At 35.5% G+C, this 17,522-nt stretch overlaps 1 long non-coding RNA gene across 2 annotated transcripts in view; it reads left to right on the top strand.

Moving 5' to 3' along the window:
- LOC123384509 overlaps positions 1-17,522 on the top strand; it is a 472,056-nt gene that overhangs the window by 80,946 nt on the left and 373,588 nt on the right. For both annotated transcript variants that reach the window (XR_006595688.1, XR_006595689.1), the window contains exon 3: positions 1,539-1,671. This is a non-coding gene — a long non-coding RNA (uncharacterized LOC123384509). The remainder of the gene's footprint in view (positions 1-1,538; positions 1,672-17,522) is intronic.

Below are 17,522 nucleotides of genomic sequence, written 5' to 3'. Positions count from 1 at the left end.
TTTTCCTTTATATCTTTGCTCCTGTATCTTTAGTTTTTATTTCCTTTCTTTGAAGAGCTACTGAAGGTGGAAAAAATGGACTTTTACCCTCATGGAAAAAAACTTTCCATGATTTTTTCCAGATTTAGATATTTACCTGTTTTCCATTACCAGCTATAGCAACCATATGAAGAGTCCCTGGTTTTTACTTCTGGTTCTCTGTATATGGAGGACCGAGGAAGCATTGGACCAACACACTTATTTCAGCACTCTAAGACTAAGGTTTTCAACCCATTTAGAGGAAATACTAGCGTTATCTACTTCATGGGGTTGTCAATATGATTACATAGTTCATGTATTGCAGTATAATGCCTTATCATTTAAAAATTTGAGGCCAATGTGATTTTTAAAATTTACTCATTTTTGGTAGTGAGTACCTAAGGATTTGCTGTATTCCTATATTTATATTTAAAAAAATTTTTTTAACATTTATTTATTTTTGAGACACAGAGAGCATGAATGGGGGAGGGTCAGAGAGAGAGGGAGACACAGAATCTAAAACAGGCTCCAGGCTCAGAGCTGTCAGCACAGAGCCGGATGCAGGGCTCGAACCCATGGACTGCGTGCGAGATCATGACCTTAGCCGAAGTTGGACACTTAACTGACTGAGCCACCCAGGCACCCCCCTATATTTACATTTTTAAACTAAAACAAAAGAGATACATCAAAATATATGATTAAAGGGTTTAAAATGATATTCAGTATTTACATCTTAATATTTTTCTGGGTTGCATTTATTATATTTTAATCAGAAAATATAAAAAAATAGTACTGATTGCCTGTCTTTATTGTTCAGTAATATGTAATCATATACTTCAGCTCAGTTGCATAGTACACCCCTTTTGAATTTATGTATGATCAAAACAGAGAGAATGTACCTGTTTTTAAACAAAAGTTACCTGAATCAGTTTTCAAATCAAAAGCATTTTCCTAAAAAGCTAGTATCAAATATTTTAAGACGTAGACAAAAAGAATGTGAATTAAGAGCATATCTCTTTTAAGGATAAAAAAAAGAAAATCCAAAGTGAAATTATTTCCAGTGAAATGCTAGATTTCACTCCATAACTAAAGTTCTACTACCCACAGGTTTCATAACATTTACTCAGATTATTCTGGGATAGCTGAAATGGGGGAGGCCTTAGATTAATTTCCCTCACTCAGTATCATTAGTATGTTTTATAAGCATGTTTCTTCCCAGCTGTGTATGAAATTTAATCAATATTTCTTGTGTTATATACAAAGGAAATAGAACAATATATTACAAAATGAATCTTTAAGTGGGAAAGAGTAAGGAAAAATTGTAATCTTTACCGTTTCTGCTAAGTTCATACAGGAAAATCTTAGACATTAGATAAAACTTTAGAGCTAAAGGCTCCTGATCTTCTAGTTCTCCTTATAAATCTCGCTAACTTTAACTGAATATCCTACTAGTACAAAGCTCTGTGCTATGCTGCATGACATAAAGGTTAACATATGTTACCCTCCCCTCACCTTTTCAGGAAGATTTTTATTATCCCCATGTAACAAAGGAAAATGGAGGAGTTTGGGTACTCAATCAAACTATTCGAGGAATTATAGTGCAGAAGTTTAAAGTGGAGAATGTCACCTCAAACCGTATTCTGTGATGCCAAGGTTAGTGCTGGTTTTATTATACCTTGATACTTCTAATTTTGTAATTCATGCTGAAGAGAGATGAGTGACTTGCCCAATGTGTATTTTAAAAAGGGCAGGTGAGATTAAAATAGGCACTTTCTCATTCCCAGGCCAAGTTTATTTCATTGTATGTCAAACAACCGAACAGCCTAGATCACAACGGAGGGAGGAGAATTGTAAAGGAGACTGGCATTGAAAATTAACTATAGGAAATCATATCATACCTCTCTATGCCTTGAAATTAGGTAAAGTTTAAATGCTCGGTCACAAAGCCAAATATTTTCAGTTCTATACATTTTAGTCAGCCTGTTTGTGGTATTTTACTGCAACTATAATAGGAACTGTAACAGATGGGATGAAAAGTTGATAACCAAGGATGGCAGATCCAGTTATCCCTAAGGAAATGTGATTTAAAAAGCATCTTGATAAAGACAGGAAGACTAACTGAGCTAAAACAGCTGCAACTGCAAAGTAAAGTAACAACTCAGATGTACCCTTTTTTGGATGTGCATTCTCTTGACAGTATAACTGTCCACAAAAGGGATAGAAGGAAGTGTGTGTGTGTGTGTGTGCGCACGTGTATGTCCTCTTTAGAGGTAGAAGAAACAATAATAATGACAGTGATAATAGTATTAATAATAATAAATATGTATACATATATATATGTACACACACATATACATACATTCATTATGCAGATTTTAGGCAAAGTTTGCACAAAGGAGATCAGCAGCGACCTCTCTTCCAAAGAAACTGAATAGTAAGTCTTTTTCATTGTTATTCCTTCTTCAAGTCTCCCAACCTTACAGAAAACATATTGGCTAACTTTATTGTGAGCATATGGTTAAAGAGTGCCTCTTCATGAGGATGAATTAATTTATGTCTGCACCTGTTAAGAGCAGCTAGAGAATCTTCTGCTTAACAAAAAAAGTTGGCTAGACTAATAGCAATGGAAACTAATGTTCAACATTGTTTGATAAAGCAAGATTATTATTAATAAATCTTAATCAGAACCTTCGAACAGAAGGAAACTTTTAGCTACCTAAATATTGTTAATAAAAAACAAAAAAAAAAACATAAAAGACACTCTTTTCTTCATTGCCAACTGTTCGCAGAATAAAATGGCCAAATACTGACAAGGAAATTTGCCAGACTTCAAGGTCTGACTGTACCAGAGACATATCTATATCACTTTAAGATGTCCTCCATAAACAGATAGTAGAGGATCATTTTTCCCCCATATGTTATTTTACACGCCAATATACCTGACCTTAGATCAGGCATGCTGTATCAGAAATTTGACAGAAAAGGTCAAACTTGCATAGTAATCTCGTCAGCAAACTGCCCATAGGGGATATTGAAGGTATGTTTTCATTAAACTTCCGGATCCCTTATACATTAACTTGCTACTCAAGTTTGTCTTCTGATTAGAAAACCCAATAAAAGGTAGAATGGTATTTTAATAGATAATTATGGATGGAAATAGTTCTATTTCAATGAATCTTAGCTGAGTCAACAGTTTTCAGAAAATTTATGTTCAAAAAATATGTGAAATGGAATGGGAGGCATAAAATGAATAGACAATATAAGAAAATGCTTTGCCCACGCATTACCCAGGAGACAAGATGTCTTGAAAAAGTTTTATATCTGTCTGTATAATATAGAAAATGCAAAGGATATTTTACTCCCTACTCTTTGCATCTCTTCAGTGTCACTCCCAAGTCAACACTTCAAATCTCTCTGTGGAATTACACTATGGAATTTTTATATTTGCTGTTACCTTTGCTGGAATTATTTAAAAAGTTAGAAGAAGTTGCTCTGTATTGTAAAAGTAAAGAACATTGTAATTGAGAGCAATATTCTAAACTTTTCCTACCTTTTGATGCTGTAGATGGATTCAGGGGTAGTGATTGAAAATGATATTCACCTATATCCCTAACAAAGTGTGGTGATGACATTTTCAGAATTCGTTTACTTTTAGAACTATTACTTTGGAGCGACTGGGTGGCTCAGTCAGTTTAGTGTCCGACTTCAGCTCAGGTTATGATCTCATGCTCTGTGAGTTCGAGTCCCGCGTCGGGCTCTGTGCTGACAGCTCAGAGCCTACAGCCTGCTTCAGATTCTGTCTCTCTCCCCCGCCCTGCCCCTCCCATGCTCATGCTCTGTCTCTGTCTGTCTCTCAATAATAAATAAAAAACTTAAAAAAAAAGAAAAGAACTATTCAAACTAGCCCCCCTCAAAAAAAATCACAAAAAACAAGTGAACGAAACTAAAGTTGTAGGCTTCAGTTAATAGAACCTTTGTTTCTTCACACAAATCTATGCTTTTTAAAATTTTGTTTTTCACAAAAGGTATATTTGCCAATTCTTTTCTAGGTTAACTTGTACACTGAAGCTTCCTTGGGATATTGTTTTTAGTTGATATATATATTTTTTAATTTATTGGAAAGTAAGAAATACATATATTCTGTCTTATTGCTTATTTTGGAAACCTCTGATTTCTATAAAATTGAGAATGTTTATTATATACATTAAATATAATATATACCTGAAAATATGCTATCAAAACTTATGTTTGATGTATGAAATAAAACATGCTCTGTATTTACTGAAAAAGTAATAATCATAAAACATTATACAAATCATTAGAGGTGGAAGAAACAAGTAATAATAATGATAGTGATAATGTTAATAATAATAATAATTACAATTGTTATGCTTGTCAGTAAAACTGGAAATCTGAACTTATTTTCTCTTTAAAAATTCCCCCTAAAAGCCAAAGGGAATATATTGAAAAAGTAAAGTCACTTGCTGAAACCAGGTAAACCTGACTGATTAATAAACATCAAGGCTTTTCTACAATATATTCTGCAGGAATTATGGGTTAAAGTAAAAATGAATGCTCCCATTGTATTTGACATGTAAAGAAAAGAAAGAATAGCAAATGAGGTTAAGTAGAAGGAAACCCATTAAAGCAGAAGGGTTGTAGGCTCAGATACTTGATCAGGAAGCAAGAAGGTATATGGTATGTATGCAAAGGGTCAAATTCAAACAAAAGGGCTCTCATAGTGGTGCTTCCTGGTTTCGTATTTGGATCTTCATGACAACAGTGGTACCATTGGGAAAGAGGTTTTTGCGTTCATGACCATCATGCTGTTATTATCAAAGTCGAAAATTTGATGGAGTTATAACAGAAACCTCCTAGTGCTGCCAAGGTAACAGGTTACTTATAGCGAGAAGAAAAGTTTGCAAAACGTAAAGTTGCTGGTTAAAAAGATGGCATTTCAAGAAAGCAGGAAAGTGGTCACCCAAGGACTTAGGTGCAGCACACTGTTCTTTGTCCTAACACAATGGCAGGTTTTAGTTTATATCAGAGCATACCCAAGATCTTCTTCAAGATGTTTTCTGACAATTGGCAGGGATGGAGAGTCCTCCTAAATTTTAAGTAAGGAAGGTAAGATACTTTGCTCCTCAATAAGAGAGAGTGACACCTGTATTAAAAGTTACCAAATGACAAAGATATTCTTGATGTCTTATTTCCATGAATAAGATTCAAGCCTTTACAGATCTTCAATGTTATACCCTCTTTGTACTTAAGAACAAATACTGTAACTTCCTTTATTTTCAAATATAAATCTGACCTCTTCTGAAATGCATAGTTGACCCTTTCAATATATGTTATCAGTGTACCTTTCAAGTAGACTCTTTAAAGTTTGATAACTTGTGACTGTAAGGTCTATTTCCCACCTGCCCTGAAGATCTATTCATTTCTGTAGTGGTGGTTTTTATCACACTCAATAACTTATTAAACTAAAATAACTAAAGATATAAAATCTCCATTCTTCATCTGAGCTGAAATATTTTAATAAGAATGCTCAGAGACCGACAGAACCCATAACAACTCATAATTCTGACAATTATATTCATGTCCTTAGAATAAGCAAAGAGAAAAATAGCATTAGAGATATGAATATGAATATACTAAGCAGTTAAATATGTGTGGAATAATTTGAAAAGTTAGAACAAATATATCTCCATAAAGCATTCTGCAAAGTACAAGCTAAATCTTTTGAAAATACTTAACTTCTGTTTGCAATTGAAATCTTGAGAATTTTTATACTACATATGATACCAATTTAAAATAATTATGATGTAGTATAAGTGATTATCAGAATAGAAACTATAAAAAAATCAACTCATAAAACTTAAGACGTATTGGAAAAATTTTCCAAGAAATCGTATGAGATAATTCAAACATTAAAAATAAATCTGACAATAGCCAAAGGCAGAACTGGAAATAGATAAGGAAACTGAACTATAGGTACAGATGCTAATAGTTAGATATAAGACTTGTAAGAACTAAAGAATGAGAAAACTAAGTTGATGAAGAAGTCAAAAGTGTAAGAGAAGGAACTGATTCTGAACTAAAACATAGGGTAGGAAGTAGGAGAATTTTCATACCCGTATGTATACTTGAGAAAAAAAATATTGTGCAGGTAGACACATACTGAGAAAATCTTGAATGTTTTAGCACAGAATGAAAAATAAGGTAAACAGGCACTAAAATAGATGAAACATATTATCTAACCCCTTTCTTTCCATCCCCCCAAACTGCTAAGTAATCTGGTGGACAATAGACGTGTCCACAATATTAAGTATTTTGAGGAAATTGTTTTAGTCCATTTGGGCTGCCATAGCAAAATACCACAGACAGGTTCTGATCCAAGCTGGTAACATAGGAGTCTTCTGAAAACCCATCTTACCTTAGACAAGTTGAATCTACAGCTACTCACATGGCAACTGTATTTGAAAGAAATATAGAAACTAGCTGAGCAACTCCTACATTTCAGGCAAATGAGAATATACTCACATAACCCACTTTGAAATGCCTAGGAATGGCTGAGCAACTCTTGTCATAAACCTTACCCCCAGCATGGAGCCATACAATCTGGAGAGAACTCCTAACTCCCAGCTTTTCCTTGAGGATTGAAGTGTTTAGACTAACATCCAGTATGCCAACTTTAAGACTGAGAATGGGCTACCCAGAGCACCCAGCTCTGAAAGCCAACGGGGTTTATGTCAGTGAGAATCACAAGATGATAGCAAACACAGAAGTAGTGTTAAAGGGCTCCTGAGAACTACTCCCCCAGGTCTAGCACAGAGCGAGCAGACAAAAAACCTCTAGTTCCCAGTCTTATCCTAGTAGAGACTTATTTGCATACTTTAAAAGCTACTGCCTGGGGCGCCTGGGTGGCGCAGTCGGTTAAGCGTCCCACTTCAGCCAGGTCACGATCTCGCGGTCCGTGAGTTCGAGCCCCGCGTCAGGCTCTGGGCTGATGGCTCAGAGCCTGGAACCTGTTTCCGATTCTGTGTCTCCCTCTCTCTCTGCCCCTCCCCCGTTCATGCTTTGTCTCTCTCTGTCCCAAAAATAAATAAACGTTGAAAAAAAAATTAAAAAAAAAAAAAGCTACTGCCTGAGGATCAGGCTTCTCAGTATGTATCAAGGGTCTGACTGTGATCCACCCTGGAGACCTGGGAAGCCAGCAGACACCACCTCCACCTTCTCACCAAAGCTCTCCAGAAATCACCAGTAACTCTTGTGAAGGAGCTTATGTATATGTCTGTTGCCCCATCATTTAGGCCTGCCAACCAGGGCCCAAGCTCCTGGACTGCCTGTTTTTTTGATAGCCAAGGGGGCTTGAATTCATGTATAACATAGGACTGTAGCAAACAAAGAAGCAACCCCCCTGCCACACCTATACACCTGGGTCCAACACAGAGAGAGCATACAAAAAAAGTGCTTCTCCCAATTTCTCCTTGGAAGAACCCTAAGTGCATACTTTTACAGATGCTGTCTGGAGATCTGGCATCCATCCAACCAGGTTCCATGTAGGTGCTGAATGTGATCCTCCTCTCTAGGATACTGATGGTTTTGGCACATCCTCAATTATTGGGAGACACTAAAAGAAAAGAAGGCAGCTTGGACAAGCACAACAGTTTGCAACACAAGCGCCAAGAGTGGAAGAGATGGTTTTTATCTAATGCACAGAAACAAACACAGAGAATCAAGGAAAGTGAGGAAACAGAAATATGTTCCAAACAAAAGAACAAGATCAAATTACAGAAACAGATCTTAATGAAGTGGAGAGAAATGATTTACCTGATAAACAGTTCAAAATAATGGTCATGAAGATGCTTTTTGAGGTCAGGAGAACAATACATTAACAACAAAGCAGGAATTTCAACAAAGAAATAGAAAATATAGGAAAGGACCATACTGAAATCACAAAGCTAAAGAATATAATAACTGAAATGAAAAATTCAATAGAGGGGTTCAACAAAGAACTAGAACTGGTGGAAGAAAAGATCAACAAATTCAAATTCAGGAAAGTGTAATTCACCCAATTACAGAGACAACAATAAAAGACAATTTAATAGAGTGAAGATAGCTTGAGGAACTTAAAGGATACATCAAGCAGATCAATATACACATTATAGAACTCCCAGAAGAAGAGAAGAGAAAGGGACAGAAAGTTTATTCAAAGATATAAAGGCTGAAATTTCCTCACCTGGGAAAAGAAATAGACTGCCAGATCCAGGAAGCCCAGACTATTCCAAATATGATGAATCCAAATGGACCCACACCAAAACACATTATCATTTAAGCTGTCAAAAGTTAGGATGATGAGGCAATCTTAAGAGCTGCAAGAAAAAAACAACTTGTTATCCACAACGGAGCCCTCATAAGTCTATCCCCAGATTTTTCAGCAGAAACTGCAGGCCAGAGGGAGTGGCAGGATATATTCACAGTGCTGAAAGAATGAAAGAAAAAAAAAACCTGCCAAGCAAGAATACTTTACCCAATAAAGATGTTCTTCAGAACTGTAAGAGAAATAAGGAGTTTTCCAGACAAAACTGAAGATGTTCATCACCACTAGACCAGCCTTACAAGAAATGTTAAAGGTAATTCCTCAACCTGAAACAAAAGGATACTAATTAGTCATAGGAAAGCATACAAGAGTAAAAATATATATTCTAATGTCATAATAACGGTGGGTAAATAACTTATAAATCTAGTATGAAGGTTAAAAGTGAAAAGTATTAAAAATAACTATAACTACAATAATTTGTCAGTGCATACAGAAGGTTAAAGTATGTATACTGTGACATTAAAAACAAAATGGGGGGGAGAGTAAAAATGTACATTAGTATGTGTTCAAAATTAAGTTCTCATCATTTTAAAATACATATTTTTTAAATATGAAATTTATTGTCAAATTGGTTTCCATACAACACCCAGTGTTCATCCCAACAGGTGCCCTCCTCAATGCCTATCACCCACCCTCCACTCCCTCCCACACCCCATTAACCCTCAGTTTGTTCTCAGTTTTTAAGAGTCTCTTATGGTTTGGCTCCCTCCCTCTCTAACCTCTTTTTGTTTTGTTTTGTTTTTTTTCCTTCCCCTCCCCCATGGTCTTATGTTAAGTTTCTGAGGATCCACATAGGAGTGAAAACATATGGTATCTGTCTTTCTCTGTATGACTTATTTCACTTAGGATAACACTCTCCAGTTCCATCCACGTTGCTACAGAAGGCCAGATTTCATTCTTTCTAAGTGCCATGTAGTATTCCACTGTGTATATAAACCACAATTTCTTTATCCATTCATCAGTTGATGGACAATTAGGCTCTTTCCATAATTTGGCTTTGTTGAGAGTGCTGCTATAAACATTGGGGTACAAGTGCCCCTATGCATCATCACTCCTGTATTTACTTGCATAAATTCCTAGCAGTGCTATTGCTGGGTCATAGGGTAGATCTATTTTCAATTTTTTGAGGAACCTCCACACTGTTTTCCAGAGTGATTGCACCAGTTTGCAATCTCAACAACAGTGCAAGAGGGTTTCCGTTTCTCCACATCCTCTCCAGTATCTATAGTCTCCTGATTTGTTCATTTTGGCCACTCTGACTGGCATGAGGTGGTATCTGAGTGTGGTTTTGATTTGTATTTCCCCGATGAGGAGCGACGTTGAGCATCTTTTCATGTGCCTGTTGGCCATCTGGATGTCTTCTTTAGAAAAGTGTCTACTCATGTTTTTTGCCCATTTCTTAACTGGATTATTTGTTTTTTGGGGTGTGGGGTTTGGTTAGTTCTTTATACATTTTGGATACTAGCCCTTTGTCTGATATGTCATTTGCAAATATCTTTTCCCATTCTGTTGGTTGCCTTTTAGTTTTGTTGATCGTTTCCTTGGCAGTGCAGAAGATTTTTATCTTCATGAGGTCCCAATAGTTCATTTTTGCTTTTAACTCCCTTGCCTTTGGAGATGTGTCAAGTAAGAAATTGCTGCGGCTGAGGTCAGAGAGGTTTTTTCCTGCTCTGTCGAAACTCTAGGGTTTTGATGGTGTCCTGTCTCACATTCAGGTCCTTTACCCATTTTGAGTTTATTTTTGTGAATGGTGTAGGAAAGTGGTCTGTTTTCATTCTTTTGCATGTTGCTGTCCAGTTATCCCAGCACCATTTGTTAAAGAGACTGCCTTTTTTTCCATTGGATATTCTTTCCTGCTTTGTCAAAGATTAGTTGGCCATATGTTTGTGGGTCTAGTTCTGGGGTTTCTATTCTATTCCATTGGTCTATGTGTCTGTTTTTGTGCCAATACCATGCTGTCTTGATGATGACAGCTTTGTAGTAGAGGCTAAAGTCTGGGATTGTGATGCCTCCTGCTTTGGTCTTCTTCTTCAAAATTACTTTGGCTATTATGGGCCTTTTGTGGTTCCATACAAATTTTAGGATTGCTTGTTCTAGCTTTGAGAAGAATGCTGGTGCAATTTTGATTGGGATTGCATTGATTGTGTAGATTGCTTTGGGTAGTATTGACATTTTGACAACATTTATTCTTTCAATCCATGAGCCTGGAACTTTTTACCATTTCTTTGTATCTTCTTCAATTTCCTTCATAAGCTTTCTATAGTTTTCAGCATACAGATCTTTTACATCTTTGGTTAGGTTTATTCCTAGGTATTTTATGCTTCTTGGTGCAATTGTGAATGGGATCAGTTTCTTTATTTGTGTTTCTGTTGCTTCATTATTAGTGTATAAGAATGCAACTGATTTCCATACATTGATTTTGTATCCTGCAACTTTGCTGAATTCTTGTATCAGTTCTAGCAGCCTTTTGGTGGAGTCTATCGGATTTTCCATGTATAATATCATGTCATCTGCAAAAAGTGAAAACTTGACTTCATCTTTGCCAATTTTGATGCCTTTGATTTCCTTTTATTGTCTGATTGCTGATGCTAGCACTTCCAACACTATGTTAAACAATAGCGGTGAGAGTGGACATCCCTGTCGTGTTCCTGATCTCAGGGGGAAAGCTCTCAGTTTTTCCCCATTGAGGATGATCTTAGCTGTGGGCTTTTCATAAATGGCTTTTATGATGTTTAAGTATGTTCCTTCTATCCCGACTTTCTCGAAGGTTTTTATTACAAAAGAATGCTGAATTTTGTCAAATCCTTTTTCTGCATCGATTGACAGGATCATATGGTTCTTTTCTTTTCTTTTATTAATGTGATGTATCACATTGATTGATTTGCAAATGTTGAATCAACCCTGCAGCCCAGGAATGAATCCCACTTGATCATGGTGTATAATTCTTTTTATATGGTGTTGAATTCGATTTGCTAGTATCTTGTTGAGAATTTTTACATCCATATTCATCAGGGATATTGGCCTGTAGTTCTCTTTTTTTGCTGGGTCTCTGTCTGGTTTAGGAATCAAAGTAATGCTGGCTTCATAGAATGAGTCTGGAAGTTTTCCTTCCCTTTCTGTTTTTTGGAACAGCTTGAGAAGGATAGGTATTATTTCTGCGTTAAATGTCTGGTAGAATTCTCCAGGGAACCCATCTGGTCCTGGACTCTTATTTGTTGGGAGATTTTTGATAACTGATTCAATTTCCTCGCTGGTTATGGGTCTGTTCAAGTTTTCTATGTCTTCCTGTTTGAGTTTTGGAAGTGTGTGGCTACTTAGGAATTTGTCCATTTCTTCCAGGTTGTCTAGTTTGTTGGCATATAATTTTTCATAGTATTCCCTGATAATTGCTTGTATTTCTCAGGGATGGTTGTAATAATTCCATTTTCATTCATGATTTTATCTATTTGGGTCATCTCCCTTTTCTTTTTGAGAAGCCTGGCTATAGGTATCAATTTTGTTTATTTTTACAAAAAGCCAACTCTTGGTTTCATTGATCTGCTCTACAGTTTTTTTAGATTCTATATTGTTTATTTCTGCTCTGATCTTTTTTATTTTTCCTGCTGGGTTTGGGGTGTCTTTGCTGTTCTGCTTCTATTTCCTTTAGGTGTGCTGTTAGATTTTGTATTTGGGATTTTTCTTGTTTCTAGAGATAGGCCTGGATTGCAATGTATTTTCCTCTCAGGACTGCCTTCGCTGCATCCCAAAGCATTTGGATTGTTGTATTTTCATTTTAATTTGTTCCCATATATTTTTTAATTTCTTCTGTAATTGCCTGGTTGACCCACTCATTCTTTAGTAGGGTGTTCTTTAACCTCCATGCTCTTGGAGGTTTTCCAGACTTTTTCCTGTGGTTGATTTCAAGTTTCATAGCATTGTGGTCTGAAAGTATGTATGGTATGATCTCAATTCTTGTAAACTTATGAAGGGCTGTTTTGTGACCCAGTATATGATCTATCTTGGAGAATGTTCCATGTGCACTCAAGAAGAAAGTATATTCTGTTGCTTTGGGATGCAGAGTTCTAAATATATCTGTCAAGTCCATCTGATCCAATGTATCATTCAGGGCCCTGGTTTCTTTATTGATCCTGTGTCTAGATGATCTATCCATTGTTGTAAGTGCAGTGTTAAAGTCCCTTGCAATTACCACATTCTTATCAATAAGGTGCTTATGTTTGTGATTCATTGTTTTATATATTTGGGGGCTCCCGTATTCGGCGCATAGACATTTGTAATTGTTAGCTCTTCTTGATGGATAGACCCTGTAATTATTATATAACGCCCTTCTTCATCTCTTGTTATAGCCTTTAATTTAAAGTCTAGTTTTCTGATATAAGTATGGCTACTCCAGCTTTCTTTTGACTTACAGTAGCGTGATAGTTTAAAATATTTTTATAAATATAAGATGCCTTATGTAAGCTTGATGATAACTATAAAGCAAAAACATATAGTAGATACACTGATTATAAAGAGAAAAGTAATGTAGCATACCAGAAAATCATCAGATCACAAGGAAAGAAAGAAAAAAAAGGAAAGAACAAAGGAATTACAAAACAGCAAGTAAACAGTCAACAAATGGTAATAGTAAGTCCATACCTATAACTAAATAATTGAAATGTAAAAGGACTATGTTATCCAATCAAAAGTCATTGAGTGGCTGAATGGTTAAAAAAACAAGGCCAACTATATACTGCCATAGGATTCACACTTCAGCTTTAAGGAAACACACAAACTAAAATACGAAGGGATAGAAAAACCTATTTCATATAAATGGAAACTAAAAGAGAGAAGGAATAGCTATACTTCTATCATACAAGAGTATAAATAAGAGGCCAAAAGGTCATTACATAATGAAAAAGGCAGATATACCTTTTAAGGTTTTATTACATAATGAAAGGCATTATTACATAATGAAAAAGGCAGATATACCATTTAAAAATATTTATGCACCCAAGATGGAGCAAGTAAACATATAATGCATATATTATTACACATGAAGTGTTAAAGCAACAGCAGTATTTAAAAAGGGGACTTTGATAGCCTATTCTCAACAATGGAAAGATCATCTAGATGGAAAATCAGTAAGGAACATTTGGCTTAAAGTACTCAATATACCAGATGCACTTAAGACACATTTACAGATAATTCTGTCCAGTAGCAACAGAATACACATTCTTCTCAAGTGCACATGAGTGTTTTCTGGATATATTACATGCTAGGCCACAAAACATGTTTAATAAATTTAAAAAGATAGAAATCATATTGAGCACCTTCTTCAACCACAGTGGCATGTATTAAACTAATAATTAATTGTAAGAGCAAAACTAGAAAACTCACAAAATGGGAAGATAAAATATCATGTTACTGATCAACCAGGTAGTCATTGAAGAAATCAATAGGGAAATCAAAAAATATTTGTAACAAAGAAATTAGAAATATAACATACCAAAACATATGGAATGCAGCAAAAGCAGTCCTAAAAGGGAAGTTCACACCAATGAACTACATTAAAAGTCCTCAAATAAACAATATAACTACACCCCAGAAACTACAAAAAGAAAAACAACATAAGCTGAAAGTTAGCAGGATGGACAAAAAAATCAGAATGGAAATAAATGGAATAGTGACTAAAAAAGACAATAGAAAAGATGGGTGAAACTGAGAGCTATTTTTATTGAAAAGATGAATAAAATTGACAAACTTTTAGGGAGTCTTAAGTAAAAATTAAACTGAAATATACGAAATTAAAAATAGAAGAGACATTCCAACTGATACCACACAAATACAAAGAATCATGGAACTACTGTGAACAATTATGTGTCAACAAATTTCATGGCCTAGAAGAAATGGATAAATTCCTAAATATATATCCTAAAAACACTGAATCATGAAGAAATAGAAATCCAGGAAAGACCCAATAGTGGTAAAGAGATTGAATCACTAGTCAAAAAACTCCCGACAAAAATACAAGACTGGATGACTTCACTGTGAATTCTACCAAATGTTTAAAAAAGAATTCGTGCCCAACCATTCTTAAACTCTTCCAAAAGATATTAGAAGAAGGAAGATTTGTGAACTGATTAAAAAAATGTTTATTTGAGAGAAAAAGAAACAGTGAGTAGGAGCAGGGGAAGGGTAGAGAGAGTGGCAGAGAGAGAATCCCAAACAGGTTCCATGATGTCAGCATAGAGCCAACACAGGGCTCCATCTCATGAACCTTGAGATCATGACTGGAACTGAAATCGAGAGTCAGATGCTTAACCTATTGAGTCACCAAGGTGCCCTTAAATTCATTTTACCTTGATACAAAAAACAGATTTAAGAACATTGCAAGAAGAGAAAATTATATGCCAATATCCCTGATGAACATGGATGAAAAATACTTAACAAAATATTAACAAACTGAATTAAACAGTGCATTAAAAGATTATTCATCACAGTATTAGAATTAATAGCCAGAGCACTTGCAGAAGAAAAAGAAATAAAATGCATCCAAATTGGAAATGAAGAAGTAAAACAGTCCCCACTTGCCGATGATATAATATTATATATAAAAAACCCTAAAGACCCCACCAAAAAAATTAGAATAAACATATTCAGTAAAGTTGCAAGATAAAAAATCATCATACAGCTATCAGTTGCATTTCTATACACTAAGAATAGACTATCAGAAAAAAAATTAAGAAAACAATCCTATTTACAATCTCAGAAAATGTAATCAAATACTTAGGAATAAATTTAGTCTAGGAGGTAAAAGACCTGTGCACTGAAAACTATAAGACATTGATAAAAGAAATTTAAAAGACACAAACAAAAAAAATTAAAAGACATAAATGGAAAAATACTTCATACGAATTGGAAGAGTTAATATTTTTGAAATTTCCATAGTACCCCAAGCGATCTATAGATTCAATGCAATCCCAATCAAAATTCCAATGGCTAAAAATAAATACAAAATTAAAAACATTTTTTTTTTCAAAAGGGGCACACGCGTGGCTCAGTTGGTTGAGCGAATGACCTTGGCTCAGGTCATGATCTCACAGTTCGTGTTCGTGGGTTGGAGCCCTGCATCAGGCTCGCTACTGTCAGCCCAGAGCCCACCTGAGATCCTCTCCCTCTCTCTCTGCTGCTCCCCTTCTGTCTCTCCCTCCCTCTCTGTCTCTCTCTCTCTTGCTCAAAAATAAACAAATGTTAAAAAAAAAATAGAACCAACATTTGGGCCAACAGTTCCATTTCTGGGTATATATACAAAGGAAATGAAAATAGAATGTCAGAAGGATACCTACACTTCCATGTTCACTGCAGCATTATTCACAGTAGCCAAGATATGAAAACAGCATAAGTGTCCATCAACTGATGAGTGGAAAAAGAAAGTTTGGTATATCCACACAACGTGATATTATTTAGCCCTGAGAAAGTAGGAAATCATGCCATTTTCAAAAGCATTGATGAAACTTGAGGGATTAATTATGCTGGGTGAAAAAAGCCAAACAGACAAAGACAAATATCACATGGTATCACTTATATGTGGAATGTAAAGACACCAGAAAACAAAACCAAGTCGGACCCATAGAAACAAAGTAGGAAAGTGACTACCAGGAACTGAGAGTTTGGGGAAATAGGGATATTTTGGTAAAAGATTATAGACTTTCATCTATAAGATGCGGAAGTTCTAAGGATCTAATATATAACATGATGACTATAGTTGAGATCTAGTAAGGGAGCAGAACTTAAATATTTATCATAAAAAGATAAATATTTGATACAACATATGTATTAATTAACTACATGGTAGGAATCCTTTGGCAACATATACATATATCAAATCATCATGGTACATATTTTAATTAAAAAAATTTTTTTATTAAGTTTATTTATTTTTGACAGAGACAGAGTACAAGCATGAGCTGGGGAGGGGCACAGAGAGAGAGACACACAGAGTCTGAAAGCAGGCTCCAGGCTCCAAGCTGTCAGCACAGAGCCTGACCCAGGGCTCGAACTCACTAACCATGATATCATGACCTGGGTCGAAGTTGGAATCTTAACCGACGGAGCCACCCAGGCGGCCTGATACATACTTTAAATATCTTAAAATTTCAATTTTAATTATACCTCAATAAAGCTGGGGGAAAAACATGACAAACTGGGTGTCTTACTAACAGAAATTAATTCCTCAATGTTGTGGAGACTAGAAGTTCAAGTTCAGGGTGCCAGCATGTAGGGAGCTCTGTGATGTCTCTTTTATCAATACACTAATTCAACATAAAAGTTTTGGGTGGACACATTCACATAAAGCAATGATGAAACAGGATCAGGATTTGTTGTTCCAGAATAGAAGTTTGGAACATAAACATAGTAATAGTTTATATAAAAAAGTAAAAGAGAAATATTCCTCCTATATAGATTTTCTTTTTAAAAATAATTTTGCATTACAGCAGACTTATGAATAAGTGAACAAAATTCAATTATTTATCATAAAGGCAACATATTTATTCTCCACTCATATAATAACATCCAGCATCTCAAGCCCTCTTTACACATCAACCTTATCACAGTTCTCTGTCTTTGTTGGAGAGTAATAGCATAGTAATTTTTATTTTTTTTTTATTTTTTTTTTAATTTTTTTTTCAACGTTTTTTATTTATTTTTGGGACAGAGAGAGACAGAGAATGAACGGGGGAGGGGCAGAGAGAGAGGGAGACACAGAATCGGAAACAGGCTCCAGGCTCTGAGCCATCAGTCCAGAGCCCGACGCGGGGCTCGAACTCACGGACCGCGAGATCGTGACCTGGCTGAAGTCGGACGCTCAACCGACTGCGCCACCCAGGCGCCCCAGCATAGTAATTTTTATAGTGATATGGTTATACCACCTGTTTGCATTTCAAAAATTATTTTTTTCTACTTTTGAACCTTAAGTAAATACAATCATAAACTATTCTTGTGTTTATAAGATTCATATATGTTGTGTTGAATATAGTTTATGTATTGTATCTCAATATTCCAAATGACACAATTTATTTATCCATTTTCATAAGGACAACTGACTTTCTCTTCAGAGCTGTTGTGAGTAACATACTTTTAT

This window comes from Felis catus, chromosome A3 (genome assembly GCF_018350175.1).
Source record: "Felis catus isolate Fca126 chromosome A3, F.catus_Fca126_mat1.0, whole genome shotgun sequence".
NCBI classification, from domain to species: Eukaryota; Metazoa; Chordata; class Mammalia; order Carnivora; family Felidae; genus Felis; species Felis catus.
The sequence above is the reverse complement of the archived record's forward strand: the minus strand, read 5'-3'. Positions and strand labels throughout refer to the sequence as shown.